This window comes from Protopterus annectens, chromosome 10.part0 (genome assembly GCF_019279795.1).
Source record: "Protopterus annectens isolate FY-2018-M chromosome 10.part0, PAN1.0, whole genome shotgun sequence".
Lineage (NCBI taxonomy): Eukaryota > Metazoa > Chordata > Ceratodontiformes > Protopteridae > Protopterus > Protopterus annectens.
The window spans coordinates 1784493348-1784512067 of NC_056744.1; positions in this window are offsets into that span (position 1 = coordinate 1784493348).

Sequence of the window (18720 nt, forward strand, 5' to 3'; positions counted from 1 at the left end):
ATCTGATCCTTTTCCAATAATTTTTTTAATATTATAATTGTTTCTATACACAAAATTAGGTTTGGCCCTTAACATTTTTATCAAGTCAACATTACCCTCCAATATCTTCCAATTTTTTTGTATTATATTCCTAATAAGGGAACAATCTATGGTCATATCCAAAGTGCAGACCGCTCCTGTTTTAAAATTATTGTCAATAATATTAGTCTTAGTGTTGTTGTTAGGGTTGCGGTGGTGCAGCGGTTAGCATTGTGGCCTCACAGCAAGAGGTTCTCCCATTCGATTCTTGGCTGGAGCACCTTCTGTGTGGAGTCTGCATGTCCTCCCCGCAGTTGAGTGACGTTAAAGACATGCAGGTAGGTGCGAGCGAGCGTGACTGGGTGTGCCTTCTTTAAAGTTTGGGCATCAGACTGGCAACTCGGCACCGTAAAACTCCACTGCCAATCATAAGCAGACTGGAGTTCTGCTGTGGCGACCCCTAACTGGGAAAAGCCAAAAGACATTACTTTATCAATAATATTAGCCTTGTTACTTACTAGAGGTGTTCTAAGAATAGGGGGATATAAGGAGCGTCTTTTCATTAAAATATCCTGTCTCAACATATTCAAATATTCAATATATTTATTTATTTATTCCAGTATGGTGACCGCGGAGGTCCACTGGGCTCGAGAGCCCATTTTCAGTGGAGGTCCGAGGAGAAAAGCTCCACAAAACAAGTTACATAACATATAGAATTACCACATTACAAAGTTGCATAACATATTGAAATAACAAAGAAAAATCATTTACATTGCAGTCAGTATGTAGTCTTACAATAACACAGCAGGTAGAATAGTAGAATGAGCAGGTATCATTTACTTAGTAACTAAGATATTAAAGAGAAATTATCTAGGAAAGGATGAGAGGCATAGAGCATGAGGCTGGGTGCGGAGATTGGTTACAATTTATAGTCGGGGTCTCTGTGAGAGGTTAGAAAGGGAAGGAGGTTAGCCAGGAGAGTAGGAAGAGGGGAGGTATGGGGTGAAGAGTGCAGTTACATTTTCTGTGAAGAAACAGGTAGGAGTGAAGTAGTCTTTTGAAGGTGTTTAGGTTGTCACAGGCCCTCAATGTAGAGGGCAGGGCATTCCATTTTTTAGCTAGGGTGAAGGAGAGTAAAAGCTGACCAGCTAGGCGTTTAGGTTTGTGGATGGAAATAAGGTTTTGGTGAGTGGGTCTAAGGGGTCTGGGGGGGGCTATATGGTAGGAGGATATTAGATAAAGCAGGGCAGCTGGTGGGTTGAAATAGTAACTTGTGGGCTGAGACAATTTGGAGGAAGTCTAGTTGATTGGGGAGTTCAAGCCAGTTTAAAGTTTGTAGGGAGGAGCAATGATGAGAGAAGGCATTTGCTTTTGTGGCAAATCTGGAGATTTTATTGTAGCATACATCTAGTTTGGAGGTAAGGGTGGAAGATAGATTAATAAGCAGAGGAGCGCCATATAGAAGAGATGGGAGGAGATATGTAGTGGCCAGGGTATGTCTAGTAGAGGGAGAGAGGAAGTGATTATTTCTGTACAGTAGGCCAAGTTTTATGTGGGGTTTCCTTGATGTTAAGTTGGATATGGGTATTGAATTTTAAGTGTTCATCGATGGTGACCCCCAAGAGTTTGGTGGAGGGAATAATGTCAATGATAGAGTTGTTGAGGCTGGTAATTTATTATTATATCCTCTTATCAAAAACATATTAGTTATAATGTCAAACGGCAACAAGTGATACAGATTTATTAGCGTCATATGACAACAAGTGATACAGATCTATTAGAAGAGTTTGACATTATAACTAATATGTTTTTGAATATTATTATTAGTTTGTGTAGCGGATGTGAGGCATTTTATGTAGGGATGACCACACATAGTTTAATGGAGCATATGAGGGAACATATTTACAGTATTAAGGTTAAAGATGAAAAAAACGCCTTGTTTAAACACTCAGTTGAGTGTAATAAATACAAAAAAATTTTATTTTCTATATTGGAGGTAGTAGAAGGTGATTTAAGGAGAGGTGATTTTAAAAATCACTTAGAACAAAGGGAAACGTTATGGCAGGTAAAACTGGAAGCTGATAAAAAACCTGGTCTGAATGAAACTACCAACATCAAGTGTTTCTTGAAATATAGAAAATGAAAAGTAAGAAAGACTTGATGCGGCAGGTTTATTTTTACTTGATATTTAATCTTTTTTATTGTTTTAGTGTATCTAAACTGTTTTTTTTTTGTTTTCTTTTTTAAGCATTTGTCTTTAAAATGTTGCACAGACTAAATTGGTTTTATGTGATTCTTAATTAGCTAATTAGAGTGTTTATATATTAGAAAGGGTGAGGTAGTGTTTTGTATGTATTCTGAAGAAGTCATTTCTGATGAAAGAGTGGAATACATTCTGTGTACACTAAAGACCGTGTTTTTATTCTCAACATTTATTGAGCATCAAGAGCGTTTGCCTTTTTTCTGTTGTTGTTGTAGTTTGGCTTTGGTTGCACGTGTTTTCTTTGTTAAACTGTGATGTTTATGATAGGATGCATTAGCGTTAAGCAACGGTGTGTATGGTAGGATGCATTAGTGTTAAACAGTGGTGTGTACAGTATGGTGCATTAGTGTTAAGCAGTGGTATGTACAGTATGGTGCATTAGTGTTAAGCAGTGGTGTGTACAGTATGGTGCATTAGTGTTAAGCTGTGGTGCCTATGATGTGATGCATTAGTGTTAAGCAGTGGTGTGTAAAGTATGGTGCATTAGTGATAAGCTGTGGTGCCTATGATGTGATGCATTGGTGTTAAGCAGTGGTGTGCATTAGTGTTAAGCAGTGGTGTGCACGATAGGATGCATTAGTGTTAAGCAGTGGTGCATACAGTAGGATGTATTAGTGTTAAACAGTGGTGAGCATGGTAGGATGCATTAGTGTTTAGCAGTGGTGTGTATGGTAGGATGCTTTAGTGTTAAACAGTGGTGCATACATTAAGATGTATTAGTTTTAACTACTGGTGTGTACGGTGGGATGCATTAGTGCTAAACAGTTGCAAGTACGGTAGGATGCTTTAGTGTTAAGCAGTGGTGTGTATAGTGTTAAACCGTGGTGTGTATGGTAGGATACATTAGTGTTAAGCAGTAGTGTGTACAGTAGGATGCATTAGTGTTAAACAGTGGTGTGTATGGTAGGATGCATTAGTGTTAAGCAGTGTTGCGTATGGCAGGATACATTAGTGTTAAGCAATGGTGTGCACGGTAGGAAGCATTAGCTGCAGACTTGGCTATTTTGCTGAAGCTGCCTCTAATTTATTTAGTCAGGTGGCTTGAATATTGGTTACCATGTGTGATAGGGGAGCAGGTAGGTTGATGCTAAGGATTTTCTTGATGAGTCTGTGAGGTAGGGTTTGTTTCAGTAGAGGCAGCTCAGATTTGGTGGGTTTTCTTGATGGCCTTGTGATTTGCAGGTCAAATTTTAGGTTATTGTCTATTATGACTCCTAGTAGTTTTGTATTTGTTATGGTTTCTATGGTGGTGATGTTTGTTGATGTAATATTAAAGGGTGTACAAGTTGTTAAAGGAGATATGGGTGTAAAAAGCATTAGTTTTGGGGGTATTTAAAATTAGCTGATGAGCCTTTAGCCATACTTCTATGGAGATGAAGGAGTCTTGGTCATTTGTGGAAGTAGTGGAAGGCTTGAGACTGAGCAGATGATGGTGGCATCATCAGCATATTATACTACGGTGGGAGGTTTGCTGGCTTTGTGCAGGTTGTTTGAGAAAACACTGAAAAGTACTAGGCCTAGAATTAACCCTTGTGATTCACAGATGGAAAAGTTGAGGAAGTTGGATATATCTTGACTCTATTTTAGGCCTATTGTCTGTTGGAGAGATGTCTACATAACAAAGTCAGACATGAATGAGACAGAGATAGGGAAGATAGTTCACTGATTAGGAGTTGATAGGATACTGTGTCAGCTGCTTTTGATAGATCCAGGAATAGGGAGGATTGTAGGTTACCATTGTTTCTGTTGGTATTTAAGGTTTCTGAGAAACTAAGCAGAGCTGTTGTTGTACTGTGGTGTGGTTGGAAGCCATATTGTGTGGGAGAGAGGAGGTTGTTGTTTATGAGATGGGTTGGTGGTTGGGACTGTATGCATCTTTCTAAGATTTTGGATAAAGGGGAGATAATCTCAATGGGGCAGTGGTTGGAGATTTCTATGGCTGATCCACCTTTGTGAAGTGGTATAATATCTGATTTTTTTCCAAATAGTAATTACACAGTTTTCTGTGATATATTTATTTAGAAGTATTACAATGGAGTATGCCAGGATGCCAACAGCTAACTTAAGGTTCTTTGGTGGGAGTTTGTCATCAGTTGGTACAGTGGTTTTCAGTTTTTGAAGGTAATTTTTGATAGTCGTGGTAGGTATTTGGTGGGAAGAAAAGAAAGGGGTATTGTGAGTATTGTTGGTGGGGATAGAGAGATGGGAGGGTGGAATAAATTCTAGTAGAGAGAGGACGGATTGAATGTAGTACATGATGAATTGGGTGGCTGTAGGGTGCCTGTCACTATTTGTGGCTAGAGATGTGCATACCTCTCAACTGTCCAGATTTTCACAAAACGTCCAGATTTTTGCCTCATGGTTTTGATCTGCTGCTCATAAATTTGTGGTATTCTGGAATTTTATGGCAAATCAGTGAGGACTGAATTCCCTAAATACTGACAAACATTTAATTTCAGACTTCATATCCTTCAGAAAATGCATGGTGACACAAGACCTATTATTCTAGCACCTTTCTAAGTTCATAAGAGCAATATTTAAACTGCGCCCCGACTTTTGAGACTTTATCTCCCCATTATTCTTGTCTTTGTCCAGATTTTGTGTGCTACGACAGTGAGACCTATGGAGATGGGGTTGTGATTTGACCGGGGCATAGTAGGGTTTTTATGGGGCTGTGGTGATGTTTGCCTTAAAGTGAGTGAAAGAACGCAATGCAGTTTTGTATAGTTTGACCTGCTGTCACATTGGTTTCTAAGTTGTCTAAAAATGTACCAGTTTTGTTATGTTCTAGCTTTATACAGCATCTCCCAGGCTTTATCTCTAGATAGCATGAGCTGTTTGGTTTCATTGTTGAGCCATGGAGCTAGGATTCTTTTGGTTCCATTTGTTTTGTTAAGGAGTGAATTATTGAAATGGTTAACAGCATTCTCTATTGGTAGTTTTTTTTTTTTTTTTTTACAGTATTCCAGTTGTATTGGGAGAGGTGGTTTATAAAATTGTCTTGTTAAAAGATGAGAGTCTGTGTACTTGTTTTAATGGTGAATGTTTGGGGTGTGATTATTGTATCTGGTAATAAATGTGGGGAGATGGTCACTGATGCTGTCTGGGAGACAGCCAGAGGTGTTTAAGTTTGAGGGGGAGGTGGTAAAGATCCAGTCTAGTAGGGAGTGCCTGTTGCTGTTTGTCGATTCTAGTGGGTGAGATGATTACTTGAGTGAAACCAAATAGGTTACCAGAGAGGGTAGGGGAGTCAGTGTTTACAAGTAAACAGTGTGCATTTGCATCCCTAAGTATAACAGTTGATTTACATTGGTGGAAAACCATTCAAGGGTGTCTTTAGGAATGAGAATGCTGTTGCCTGGGGGACTGCATATACATGGTAGCAATGCAAATACTCTGTGCCTGTTCAGGGGTAGGAGGGTAATAGATATTTCTGTTTTGGGATAGTTGGAGTGACTCAGTGGGTATCTGGTGATGTTTAGTGCATTTTTAAAAGTATTGCAACCCCCTCCAGCCTTTTTATGTACACATAATTTTTTTATTACACTGCATCCTGCTGAAGGATTTCATATTTAGTGTTTGGTTGTAGATAAGTTTCAGTGATGACTAGAATGTCTGAGTTGTGTGCTACAATGCATGTATGGAGATCTGAAATTTTGTTGTAGATGCTTCTGAGGTTTATGTGCATTCATAGTAAGTCATGGTTAGGACTAGTGGGCTGTGTGTTGGTGATGGTGGGAGCTGATGGGCTTTGGTTGGTTTGTAGAAGTGGTCCAGGGTTTGGGTGGATGTCCCCACAGAGTGGGAGAGTGGGAGTGAGATGAGAGACCCTTATTTATATTTATCTCTTAGGTCTGATACTGATATATGGCCCTAGTCATTTTATGGGCCTGGTCATTCTCTTTGATGTAGTCCAAAGAAATGGTGCTACAAGTGCTCAAAGAGAAAACCAGATAAAATAAAAGAGCACAACGTTGCGAGTCCACAATACTGTTTTAATATTAAAAATAATAAACCAAAGTTGTTAAGTGCATTCATCAACTAGTATGACTTCTTCAGAACAAGTTACCATTGAAAATTTTCACATTTAAATACATGTTGCTGGTTAGTCATTGGTTCTAATCCAACCAATTCCATCAATGAAAAATCACAACTCCTGAATATGTAAACACCAGTTAATTAAAATAGAATAAAATTATTTTACTCAGTAATGAATATAAAAAATCAAATATTCTCAAGACATAAATAATATAAAATACTAGTCCATTACATGAGCTCATCATAACAAAAAAGTATGTATAAATATGTTCACAAATATGTCTACAAATGTCTTTGATATTGCTAAACTGAGTCTGCCCTTTCCTTGAGAATTGGCATTATAGTGATATGCTCGTTGAGCCCTGGTGGATAATCAGCAGCTAGCCTTAACTGCCACAATAGCTCCTTTTTATACAATACATTTTGCCAATCCCCACCCCTTGCTTGTTAGGTACAGTTAAGTTATAGAGAGGTCCTAATGAATTAAATGTAGGTACTGCTAAATTATACAGAGGTCATAATGAATTAAAGGTAGGTACTGCTAACATACTCAGAGGTCCTAATAAATTAAAGGTAGGTACTTCTAAGTTATACAGTGGTCCTAATAAATTAAAGGTAGGTACTGCAAAGTTATATAGAGGTCCTAATGAATTAAACGTAGGTACTGCTAATTTATACAGAGGCCCTAATAAATTAAAGGTAGGTGTTGCTAAGTTATACAGCTGTCCTAATAAATTACAGATAGGTACTGCTAAGTGATACAGGGCTCCTAATGAATTAAATGTAGGTACTGCTGAGTTATACCGAGGTCCTAATGAACAAAAGGTAGGTACTGTTAAGTTATACAGAGGTCCTAATGAATTAAATGTAGGAACTGCTAAGTTATACAGAGGTCCTAAGAAATAAATGTATGTACTGCTAAGTTATATAGAGGTCCTAATGAATTAACAGTAGGTACTCCTAAGGGTTTACAGAGGTCCTAATGAATTAAAAGTAGGTTCTACTAAGTTATACAGAACACCTATTAAAATAAACGTAGGTACTGCTAAGTTATACAGTGATCCTAATAAATTAAAGGTAGGTGCTGCTAAGTTATATAGAGGTCCTAATTAATTAAAGGTAGGTACTGCTAAGTTATACTGAGGTCCTAATGAAATAAAGGTAGGTACTGCTAAGTTATTTAGAGGTCCTACTGAATTAAAGGTAGGTTCTGATAAATTACACAGAGGTCCTAGTAAATTAAAGGTACATACTGCAAAGATATACAGAGGTCATAATGAATTAAAGGTAGGTACTGCTAAGTTATACAGAGGTCCTAATGAATTAAAGGTAGGTACTGCTAAGTTATACAGAGGGCTTAATGAATTACAGGTTGGCACTGCTAAGTTATACAGAGTTCCTAATGATTTAAAGGTTGGTACTGCTAAATTATACAGAGGTCCTAAAGAATTAATGGTAGGTACTGCTAAGTTAATCAAAGGTCCTAATGAATTAAAAAGTAGGCTCTGCTATGGTATATACCGGTCATAATGAATTAAAGAGGTACTCCTAAGTTATACAGAGGTCCAATTGAATTAAAGTTAAGTACTGCTAAGTTGTACAGAGGTCCTAATGAATTAAAGGTAGGTACTGCTAAGTTATACAGAGGTCCTAATGAATTAAAAGTAGGTACTGCTAAGTTATACAGAGGTCCTAATGAATTAAAGGTAGGTACTGCTAAGTTATACAGAGGTCCTAATGAATTAAAGGTAGGTACTGTTAAGTTATACAGAGGTCCTAATGAATTAAAGGTAGGTACTGCTAAATTATACATAGGGCCTAATGAATTAAAGGTTGGCACTGCTACGTTATACAGAGGTCCTAATGATTTAAAGGTTGGTACTGCTAAGTTATACAGAGCACAAAATTAATAAAAGGTAGGTACTGCTAAGTTATACAGAGATCCAAATGATTTAAAGGTAGGTACTGCTAAATTATACAGAGGTCCTAATGAATTAAAGGTAGGTACTACTAAGTTAGAGGTCTTAATGAATTAAAGGTAGGTACTGCTAAGTTTTACAGAGGTCCTAATGAATTAAAGGTAGGTACTGCTAAGTTGTACAGAGGTCCTAATGAATTAAAGGTAGGTACTGCTAAGTTGTACAGAGGTCCTAATAAATTAAAGGTAGGTACTGCTAAGTAATACAGAAGTCCTTAATAATTAAAGGTAGGTACTGCTAAGTTATACAGAGGTCCTAATGAATTAAAGGTAGGTACTGCTAAGTTATACAGAGGTCCTAATGAATTAAAGGTAGGTACTGCTAAGTTATACAGAGGTCCTAATGAATTAAAGGTAGGTACTGCTAAGTTATACAGAGGTCCTAATGAATTAAAGGTAGGTACTGCTAAGTTATACAGAGGTCCTAATGAATTAAAGGTAGGTACTGCTAAGTTATACAGAGGTCCTAATGAATTAAAGGTAGGTACTGCTAAGTTATACAGAGGTCCTAATGAATTAAAGGTAGGTACTGCTAAGTTATACAGAGGTCCTAATGAATTAAAGGTAGGTACTGCTAAGTTATACAGAGGTCCTAATGAATTAAAGGTAGGTACTGCTAAGTTATACAGAGGTCCTAATGAATTAAAGGTAGGTACTGCTAAGTTATACAGAGGTCCTAATGAATTAAAGGTAGGTACTGCTAAGTTATACAGAGGTCCTAATGAATTAAAGGTAGGTACTGCTAAGTTATACAGAGGTCCTAATGAATTAAAGGTAGGTACTGCTAAGTTATACAGAGGTCCTAATGAATTAAAGGTAGGTACTGCTAAGTTATACAGAGGTCCTAATGAATTAAAGGTAGGTACTGCTAAGTTATACAGAGGTCCTAATGAATTAAAGGTAGGTACTGCTAAGTTATACAGAGGTCCTAATGAATTAAAGGTAGGTACTGCTAAGTTATACAGAGGTCCTAATGAATTAAAGGTAGGTACTGCTAAGTTATACAGAGGTCCTAATGAATTAAATGTAGGTACTGCTAAGTTATACAGAGGTCCTAATGAATTAAAGGTAGGTACTGCTAAGTTATACAGAGGTCCTAATGAATTAAAGGTAGGTACTGCTAAGTTATACAGAGGTCCTAATGAATTAAAGGTAGGTACTGCTAAGTTATACAGAGGTCCTAATGAATTAAAGGTAGGTACTGCTAAGTTATACAGAGGTCCTAATGAATTAAAGGTAGGTACTGCTAAGTTATACAGAGGTCCTAATGAATTAAAGGTAGGTACTGCTAAGTTATACAGAGGTCCTAATGAATTAAAGGTAGGTACTGCTAAGTTATACAGAGGTCCTAATGAATTAAAGGTAGGTACTGCTAAGTTATACAGAGGTCCTAATGAATTAAAGGTAGGTACTGCTAAGTTATACAGAGGTCCTAATGAATTAAAGGTAGGTACTGCTAAGTTATACAGAGGTCCTAATGAATTAAAGGTAGGTACTGCTAAGTTATACAGAGGTCCTAATGAATTAAAGGTAGGTACTGCTAAGTTATACAGAGGTCCTAATGAATTAAAGGTAGGTACTGCTAAGTTATACAGAGGTCCTAATGAATTAAAGGTAGGTACTGCTAAGTTATACAGAGGTCCTAATGAATTAAAGGTAGGTACTGCTAAGTTATACAGAGGTCCTAATGAATTAAAGGTAGGTACTGCTAAGTTATACAGAGGTCCTAATGAATTAAAGGTAGGTACTGCTAAGTTATACAGAGGTCCTAATGAATTAAAGGTAGGTACTGCTAAGTTATACAGAGGTCCTAATGAATTAAAGGTAGGTACTGCTAAGTTATACAGAGGTCCTAATGAATTAAAGGTAGGTACTGCTAAGTTATACAGAGGTCCTAATGAATTAAAGGTAGGTACTGCTAAGTTATACAGAGGTCCTAATGAATTAAAGGTAGGTACTGCTAAGTTATACAGAGGTCCTAATGAATTAAAGGTAGGTACTGCTAAGTTATACAGAGGTCCTAATGAATTAAAGGTAGGTACTGCTAAGTTATACAGAGGTCCTAATGAATTAAAGGTAGGTACTGCTAAGTTATACAGAGGTCCTAATGAATTAAAGGTAGGTACTGCTAAGTTATACAGAGGTCCTAATGAATTAAAGGTAGGTACTGCTAAGTTATACAGAGGTCCTAATGAATTAAAGGTAGGTACTGCTAAGTTATACAGAGGTCCTAATGAATTAAAGGTAGGTACTGCTAAGTTATACAGAGGTCCTAATGAATTAAAGGTAGGTACTGCTAAGTTATACAGAGGTCCTAATGAATTAAAGGTAGGTACTGCTAAGTTATACAGAGGTCCTAATGAATTAAAGGTAGGTACTGCTAAGTTATACAGAGGTCCTAATGAATTAAAGGTAGGTACTGCTAAGTTATACAGAGGTCCTAATGAATTAAAGGTAGGTACTGCTAAGTTATACAGAGGTCCTAATGAATTAAAGGTAGGTACTGCTAAGTTATACAGAGGTCCTAATGAATTAAAGGTAGGTACTGCTAAGTTATACAGAGGTCCTAATGAATTAAAGGTAGGTACTGCTAAGTTATACAGAGGTCCTAATGAATTAAAGGTAGGTACTGCTAAGTTATACAGAGGGCCTAATGAATTAAAGGTAGTTACTGCTAAGTTATACAGAAGTCCTAATGAATTAAAGGTAGGTACTGCTAAGTTATACAGAGGTCCTAATGAATTAAAGGTAGGTACTGCTAAGTTATACAGAGGTCCTAATGAATTAAAGGTAGGTACTGCTAAGTTATACAGAGGTCCTAATGAATTAAAGGTAGGTACTGCTAAGTTATACAGAGGTCCTAATGAATTAAAGGTAGGTACTGCTAAGTTATACAGAGGTCCTAATGAATTAAAGGTAGGTACTGCTATGTTATACAGAGGTCCTAATGAATTAAAGGTAGGTACTGCTAAGTTATACAGAGGTCCTAATGAATTAAAGGTAGGTACTGCTAAGTTATGCAGAGGTCCTAATGAATTAAAGGTAGGTACTGCTAAGTTATACAGAGGTCCTAATGAATTAAAGGTAGGTACTGCTAAGTTTTACAGAGGTCCTAAAGAATTAAAGGTAGGTACTGCTAAGTTATACAGAAGTCCTTATGAATTAAAGGTAGGTACTGCTAAGTTATACAGAGGTCCTAATGAATTAAAGGTAGGTACTGCTAAGTTATACAGAGGTCCTAATGAATTAAAGGTAGGTACTGCTAAGTTATACAGAGGTCCTAATGAATTAAAGGTAGGTACTGCTAAGTTATACAGAGGTCCTAATGAATTAAAGGTAGGTACTGCTAAGTTATACAGAGGTCCTAATGAATTAAAGGTAGGTACTGCTAAGTTATACAGAGGTCCTAATGAATTAAAGGTAGGTACTGCTAAGTTTTACAGAGGTGCTAATGAATTAAAGATAGGTGCTGCTAAGTTGTACAGAGGTCCTAATGAATTAAAAGGAGGTACTGCTAAGTTATACATAAGTCCTTATGAATTAAAGGTAGGTTCTGCTAAGTTATACAGAGGTCCTAATGAATTAAAGGTAGGTACTGCTAAGTTATACAGAGGTCCTAATGAATTAAAGGTAGGTACTGCTAAGTTATACAGAGGTCCTAATGAATTAAAGGTAGGTACTGCTAAGTTATACAGAGGTCCTAATGAATTAAAGGTAGGTACTGCTAAGTTATACAGAGGTCCTAATGAATTAAAGGTAGGTACTGCTAAGTTATACAGAGGTCCTAATGAATTAAAGGTAGGTACTGCTAAGTTATACAGAGGTCCTAATGAATTAAAGGTAGGTACTGCTAAGTTATACAGAGGTCCTAATGAATTAAAGGTAGGTACTGCTAAGTTATACAGAGGTCCTAATGAATTAAAGGTAGGTACTGCTAAGTTATACAGAGGTCCTAATGAATTAAAGGTAGGTACTGCTAAGTTATACAGAGGTCCTAATGAATTAAAGGTAGGTACTGCTAAGTTATACAGAGGTCCTAATGAATTAAAGGTAGGTACTGCTAAGTTATACAGAGGTCCTAATGAATTAAAGGTAGGTACTGCTAGGTTATAAAGAGGTCCTAATGAATTAACGGTAGGTACTGCTAAGTTATTCAGAGGTCCTAATGAATTAAAGTTAGCTACTGCTAAGTTATACAGAGGTCCTAATGAATTAAAGGTAGGTACTGCTAAGTTATACAGAGGTCCTAATGAATTAAAGGTAGGTACTGCTAAGTTATACAGAGGTCCTAATGAATTAAAGGTAGGTACTGCTAAGTTATACAGAGGTCCTAATGAATTAAAGGTAGGTACTGCTAAGTTATACAGAGGTCCTAATGAATTAAAGGTAGGTACTGCTAAGTTATACAGAGGTCCTAATGAATTAAAGGTAGGTACTACTAAGTTATACAGAGGTCCTAATGAATTAAAGGTAGGTACTGCTAATTTATACAGAGGTCCTAATGAATTAAAGGTAGGTACTGCTAAGTTATACTGAGGTCCTAATGAATTAAAGGTAGGTACTGCTAAGTTATACAGAGGTCCTAATGAATTAAAGGTAGGTACTGCTAAGTTATACAGAGGTCCTAATGAATTAAAGGTAGGTACTGCTAAGTTATACAGAGGTCCTAATGAATTAAAGGTAGGTACTGCTAAATTGTACAGAGGTCCTAATGAATTAAAGGTAGGTACTTCTAAGTTATACAGAGGTCCTAATGAATTAAAGGTAGGTACTGCTAAGTTATACAGAGGTCCTAATGAATTAAAGGTAGGTACTGCTAAGTTATACAGAGGTCCTAATGAATTAAAGGTAGGTACTGCTAAGTTATACAGAGGTCCTAATGAATTAAAGGTAGGTACTGCTAAGTTATACAGAGGTCCTAATGAATTAAAGGTAGGTACTGCTAAGTTATACAGAGGTCCTAATGAATTAAAGGTAGGTACTGCTAAGTTATACAGAGGTCCTAATGAATTAAAGGTAGGTACTGCTAAGTTATACAGAGGTCCTTATGAATTAAAGGTAGGTACTGCTAAGTTATACAGAGGTCCTAATGAATTAAAGGTAGGTACTGCTAAGTTATACAGAGGTCCTAATGAATTAAAGGTAGGTACTGCTAAGTTATACAGAGGTCCTAATGAATTAAAGGTAGGTACTGCTAAGTTATACAGAGGTCCTAATGAATTAAAGGTAGGTACTGCTAAGTTATACAGAGGTCCTAATGAATTAAAGGTAGGTACTGCTAAGTTATACAGAGGTCCTAATGAATTAAAGGTAGGTACTGCTAAGTTATACAGAGGTCCTAATGAATTAAAGGTAGGTACTGCTAAGTTATACAGAGGTCCTAATGAATTAAAGGTAGGTACTGCTAAGTTATACAGAGGTCCTAATGAATTAAAGGTAGGTACTGCTAAGTTATACAGAGGTCCTAATGAATTAAAGGTAGGTACTGCTAAGTTATACAGAGGTCCTAATGAATTAAAGGTAGGTACTGCTAAGTTATACAGAGGTCCTAATGAATTAAAGTTAGGTACTGCTAAGTTATACAGAGGTCCTAATGAATTAAAGGTAAATACTGCTAAGATATAAAGACATCCTAATGAATTAAAGGCAGGTACTGTTAAGTTGTACAGAGGTCCTAATGAATTAAAGGTAGGTACTGCTAAATTATACATAGGGCCTAATGAATTAAAGGTTGGCACTGCTAAGTTATACAGAGATCCAAATGATTTAAAGGTAGGTACTGCTAAATTATACAGAAGTCTTAATGAAATAAAGGTAGGTACTACTAAGTTAGAAGTCTTAATGAATTAATGGCATGTACTGCTAAGTTTTACAGTGGCCCTAATGAATTAAAGTTAGGTACAGCTAAGTTAAACAGTGGTCCTAATGAATTAAAGGTAGGTACTGCTAAGTTGTACAGAGGTCCTAATAAATTAAAGGTAGGTACTGCTAAGTTAAACACTGGTCCTAATGAATTAAAGGTAGGTACTGCTAAGTTGTGCAGAGGTCCTAATAAATAAAAGGTAGGTACTGCTAAGTTATACAGAAGTCCTTATGAATTAAAGGTAGGTTCTGCTAAGTTATACAGAGGTCCTAATGAATTAAAGGTAGGTACTGCTAAGTTGTACAGAGGTCCAAATGAATTAAAGGTAGGTACTGCTAAGTTATACAGAGGTCCTAATGAATTAAAGGTAGGTACTGCTAAGTTATACAGAGGTCCTAATGAATTAAAGGTAGGTACTGCTAAGTTATACAGAGGTCCTAATGAATTAAAGGTAGGTACTGCTAAGTTATACAGAGGTCCTAATGAATTAAAGGTAGGTACTGCTAAGTTATACAGAGGTCCTAATGAATTAAAGGTAGGTACTGCTAAGTTATACAGAGGTCCTAATGAATTAAAGGTAGGTACTGCTAAGTTATACAGAGGTCCTAATGAATTAAAGGTAGGTACTGCTAAGTTATACAGAGGTCCTAATGAATTAAAGGTAGGTACTTCTAAGTTATACAGAGGTCCTAATGAATTAAAGGTAGGTACTGCTAAGTTATACAGAGGTTCTAATGAATTAAAGGTAGGTACTGCTAAGTTATACAGAGGTACTAATGAATTAAAGGTAGGTACTGCAAAGTTATACAGAGGTCCTAATGAATTAAAGGTAGGTACTGCTAAGTTATACAGAGGTCCTAATGAATTAAAGGTAGGTACTGCTAAGTTATACAGAGGTCCTAATGAATTAAAGGTAGGTACTGCTAAGTTATACAGAGGTCCTAATGAATTAAAGGTAGGTACTGCTAAGTTATACAGAGGTCCTAATGAATTAAAGGTAGGTACTGCTAAGTTATACAGAGGTCCTAATGAATTAAAGGTAGGTACTGCTAAGTTATACAGAGGGCCTAATGAATTAAAGGTAGTTACTGCTGAGTTATACTGAGGTACTAATGAAATAAAGGTAGGTATGGCTAAGTTATACAGAGGTCCTAATGAATTAAAGGTAGGTACTGCTAAGTTGTACAGAGGTCCTAATGAATTAAAGGTAGGTACTGCTAAGTTATACAGAGGTCCTAATGAATTAAAGGTAGGTACTGCTAAGTTATACAGAGGTCCTAATGAATTAAAGGTAGGTACTGCTAAGTTATACAGAGGTCCTAATGAATTAAAGGTAGGTACTGCTAAGTTATACAGAGGTCCTAATGAATAAAAGGTAGGTACTGCTAAGTTATACAGAGGTCCTAATGAATTAAAGGTAGGTACTGCTAAGTTATACAGAGGTCCTAATGAATTAAAGGTAGGTACTGCTAAGTTATACAGAGGTCCTAATGAATTAAAGGTAGGTACTGCTAAGTTATACAGAGGTCCTAATGAATTAAAGGTAGGTACTGCTAAGTTATACAGAGGTCCTAATGAATTAAAGGTAGGTACTGCTAAGTTATACAGAGGTCCTAATGAATTAAAGGTAGGTACTGCTAAGTTATACAGAGGTCCTAATGCATTAAAGGTAGGTACTGCTAAGTTATACAGAGGTCCTAATGAATTAAAGGTAGGTACTGCTAAGTTATATAGAGGTCCTAATGAATTAAAGGTAGGTACTGCTAAGTTATACAGAGGTCCTAATGAATTAAAGGTAGGTACTGCTAAGTTATACAGAGGTCCTAATGAATTAAAGGTAGGTACTGCTAAGTTATACAGAGGTCCTAATGAATTAAAGGTAGGTACTGCTAAGTTATACAGAGGTCCTAATGAATTAAAGGTAGGTACTGCTAAGTTATACAGAGGTCCTAATGAATTAAAGGTAGGTACTGCTAAGTTATACAGAGGTCCTAATGAATTAAAGGTAGGTACTGCTAAGTTATACAGAGGTCCTAATGAATTAAAGGTAGGTACTGCTAAGTTATACAGAGGTCCTAATGAATTAAAGGTAGGTACTGCTAAGTTATACAGAGGTCCTAATGAATTAAAGGTAGGTACTGCTAAGTTATACAGAAGTCCTAATGAATTAAAGGTAGGTACTGCTAAGTTTTACAGAGGTCCTAATGAATTAAAGGTAGGTACTGCTAAGTTATACAGAGGTCCTAATGAATTAAAGGTAGGTACTGCTAAGTTATATAGAGGTCCTAATGAATTAAAGGTAGGTACTGCTAAGTTATACAGAGGTCCTAATGAATTAAAGGTAGGTACTGCTAAGTTATACAGAGGTCCTAATGAATTAAAGGTAGGTACTGCTAAGTTATACAGAGGTCCTAATGAATTAAAGGTAGGTACTGCTAAGTTATACAGAGGTCCTAATGAATTAAAGGTAGGTACTGCTAAGTTATACAGAGGTCCTAATGAATTAAAGGTAGGTACTGCTAAGTTATACAGAGGTCCTAATGAATTAAAGGTAGGTACTGCTAAGTTATACAGAGGTCCTAATGAATTAAAGGTAGGTCCTGCTAAGTTATACAGAGGTCCTAATGAATTAAAGGTAGGTACTGCTAAGTTATACAGAGGTCCTAAAGCATTAAAGGTAGGTACTGCTAAGTTATATAGAGGTCCTAATGAATTAAAGGTAGGTACTGCTAAGTTATACAGAGGTCCTAAAGAATTAAAGGTAGGTACTGATAACTTATACAGAGGTCCTAATGAATTAAAGGTAGGTACTGCTAAGTTATACAGAGGTCCTAATGAATTAAAGGTTGGCAATGCTAAGTTATACAGAGGTCCTAATGAATTAAAGGTAGGTACTGCTAAGTTATACAGAGGTCCTAATGAATTAAAGGTAGGTACTGCTAAGTTATACAGAGGTCCTAATGAATTAAAGGTAGGTACTGCTAAGTTATACAGAGGTCCTAATGAATTAAAGGTAGGTACTGCTAAGTTATACAGAGGTCCTAATGAATTAAAGGTAGGTACTGCTATCTTATACAGAGGTCCTAATGAATTAAAGGTAGGCACTGCTAAGTTATACAGAGGTCCTAATGAATTAAAGGTAGGTACTGCTAAGTTATACAGAGGTCCTAATGAATTAAAGGTAGGTACTGTTAAGTTATACAGAGGTCCTAAAGCATTAAAGGTAGGTACTGCTAAGTTATATAGAGGTCCTAATGAATTAAAGGTAGGTACTGCTAAGTTATACAGAGGTCCTAATGAATTAAAGGTAGGTACTGCTAAGTTATACAGAGGTCCTAATGAATTAAAGGTAGGTACTGCTAAGTTATACAGAGGTCCTAATGAATTAAAGGTAGGTACTGCTAAGTTATACAGAGGTCCTAATGAATTAAAGGTAGGTACTGCTAAGTTATACAGAGGTCCTAATGAATTAAAGGTAGGTACTGCTAAGTTATACAGAGGTCCTAATGAATTAAAGGTAGGTACTGCTAAGTTATACAGAGGTCCTAATGAATTAAAGGTAGGTACTGCTAAGTTATACAGAGGTCCTAATGAATTAAAGGTAGGTACTGCTAAGTTAAACAGAGGTCCTAATGAATTAAAGGTAGGTACTGCTAAGTTATACAGAGGTCCTAATGAATTAAAGGTAGGTACTGCTAAGTTATACAGAGGTCCTAATGAATTAAAGGTAGGTACTGCTAAGTTATACAGAGGTCCTAATGAATTAAAGGTAGGTACTGCTAAGTTATACAGAGGTCCTAATGAATTAAAGGTAGGTACTGCTAAGTTATACAGAGGTCCTAATGAATTAAAGGTAGGTACTGCTAAGTTATACAGAGGTCCTAATGAATTAAAGGTAGGTACTGCTAAGTTATACAGAGGTCCTAATGAATTAAAGGTAGGTACTGCTAAGTTATACAGAGGTCCTAATGAATTAAAGGTAGGTACTGCTAAGTTATACAGAGGTCCTAATGAATTAAAGGTAGATACTGCTAAGTTATACAGAGGTCCTAATGAATTAAAGGTAGGTACTGCTAAGTTATACAGAGGTCCTAATGAATTAAAGGTAGGTACTGCTAAGTTATACAGAGGTCCTAATGAATTAAAGGTAGGTACTGCTAAGTTATACAGAGGTCCTAATGAATTAAAGGTAGGTACTGCTAAGTTATACAGAGGTCCTAATGAATTAAAGGTAGGTACTGCTAAGTTATACAGAGGTCCTAATGAATTAAAGGTAGGTACTGCTAAGTTATACAGAGGTCCTAATGAATTAAAGGTAGGTACTGCTAAGTTATACAGCGGTCCTAACAATTAAAGGTAGGTACTGCTAAGTTATACAGATGTCCTAATTATTTAAAGGTAGGTACTGCTAAGTTATACAGATGTCCTAATTAATTAAAGGTAGGTACTGCTAAGTTATACAGAGGTCCTAATGAATTAAAGGTAGGTACTGCTAAGTTATACAGAGGTCCTACTGAATTAAAGATAGGTACTGCTAAGTTATACAGAGGTCCTAATGAA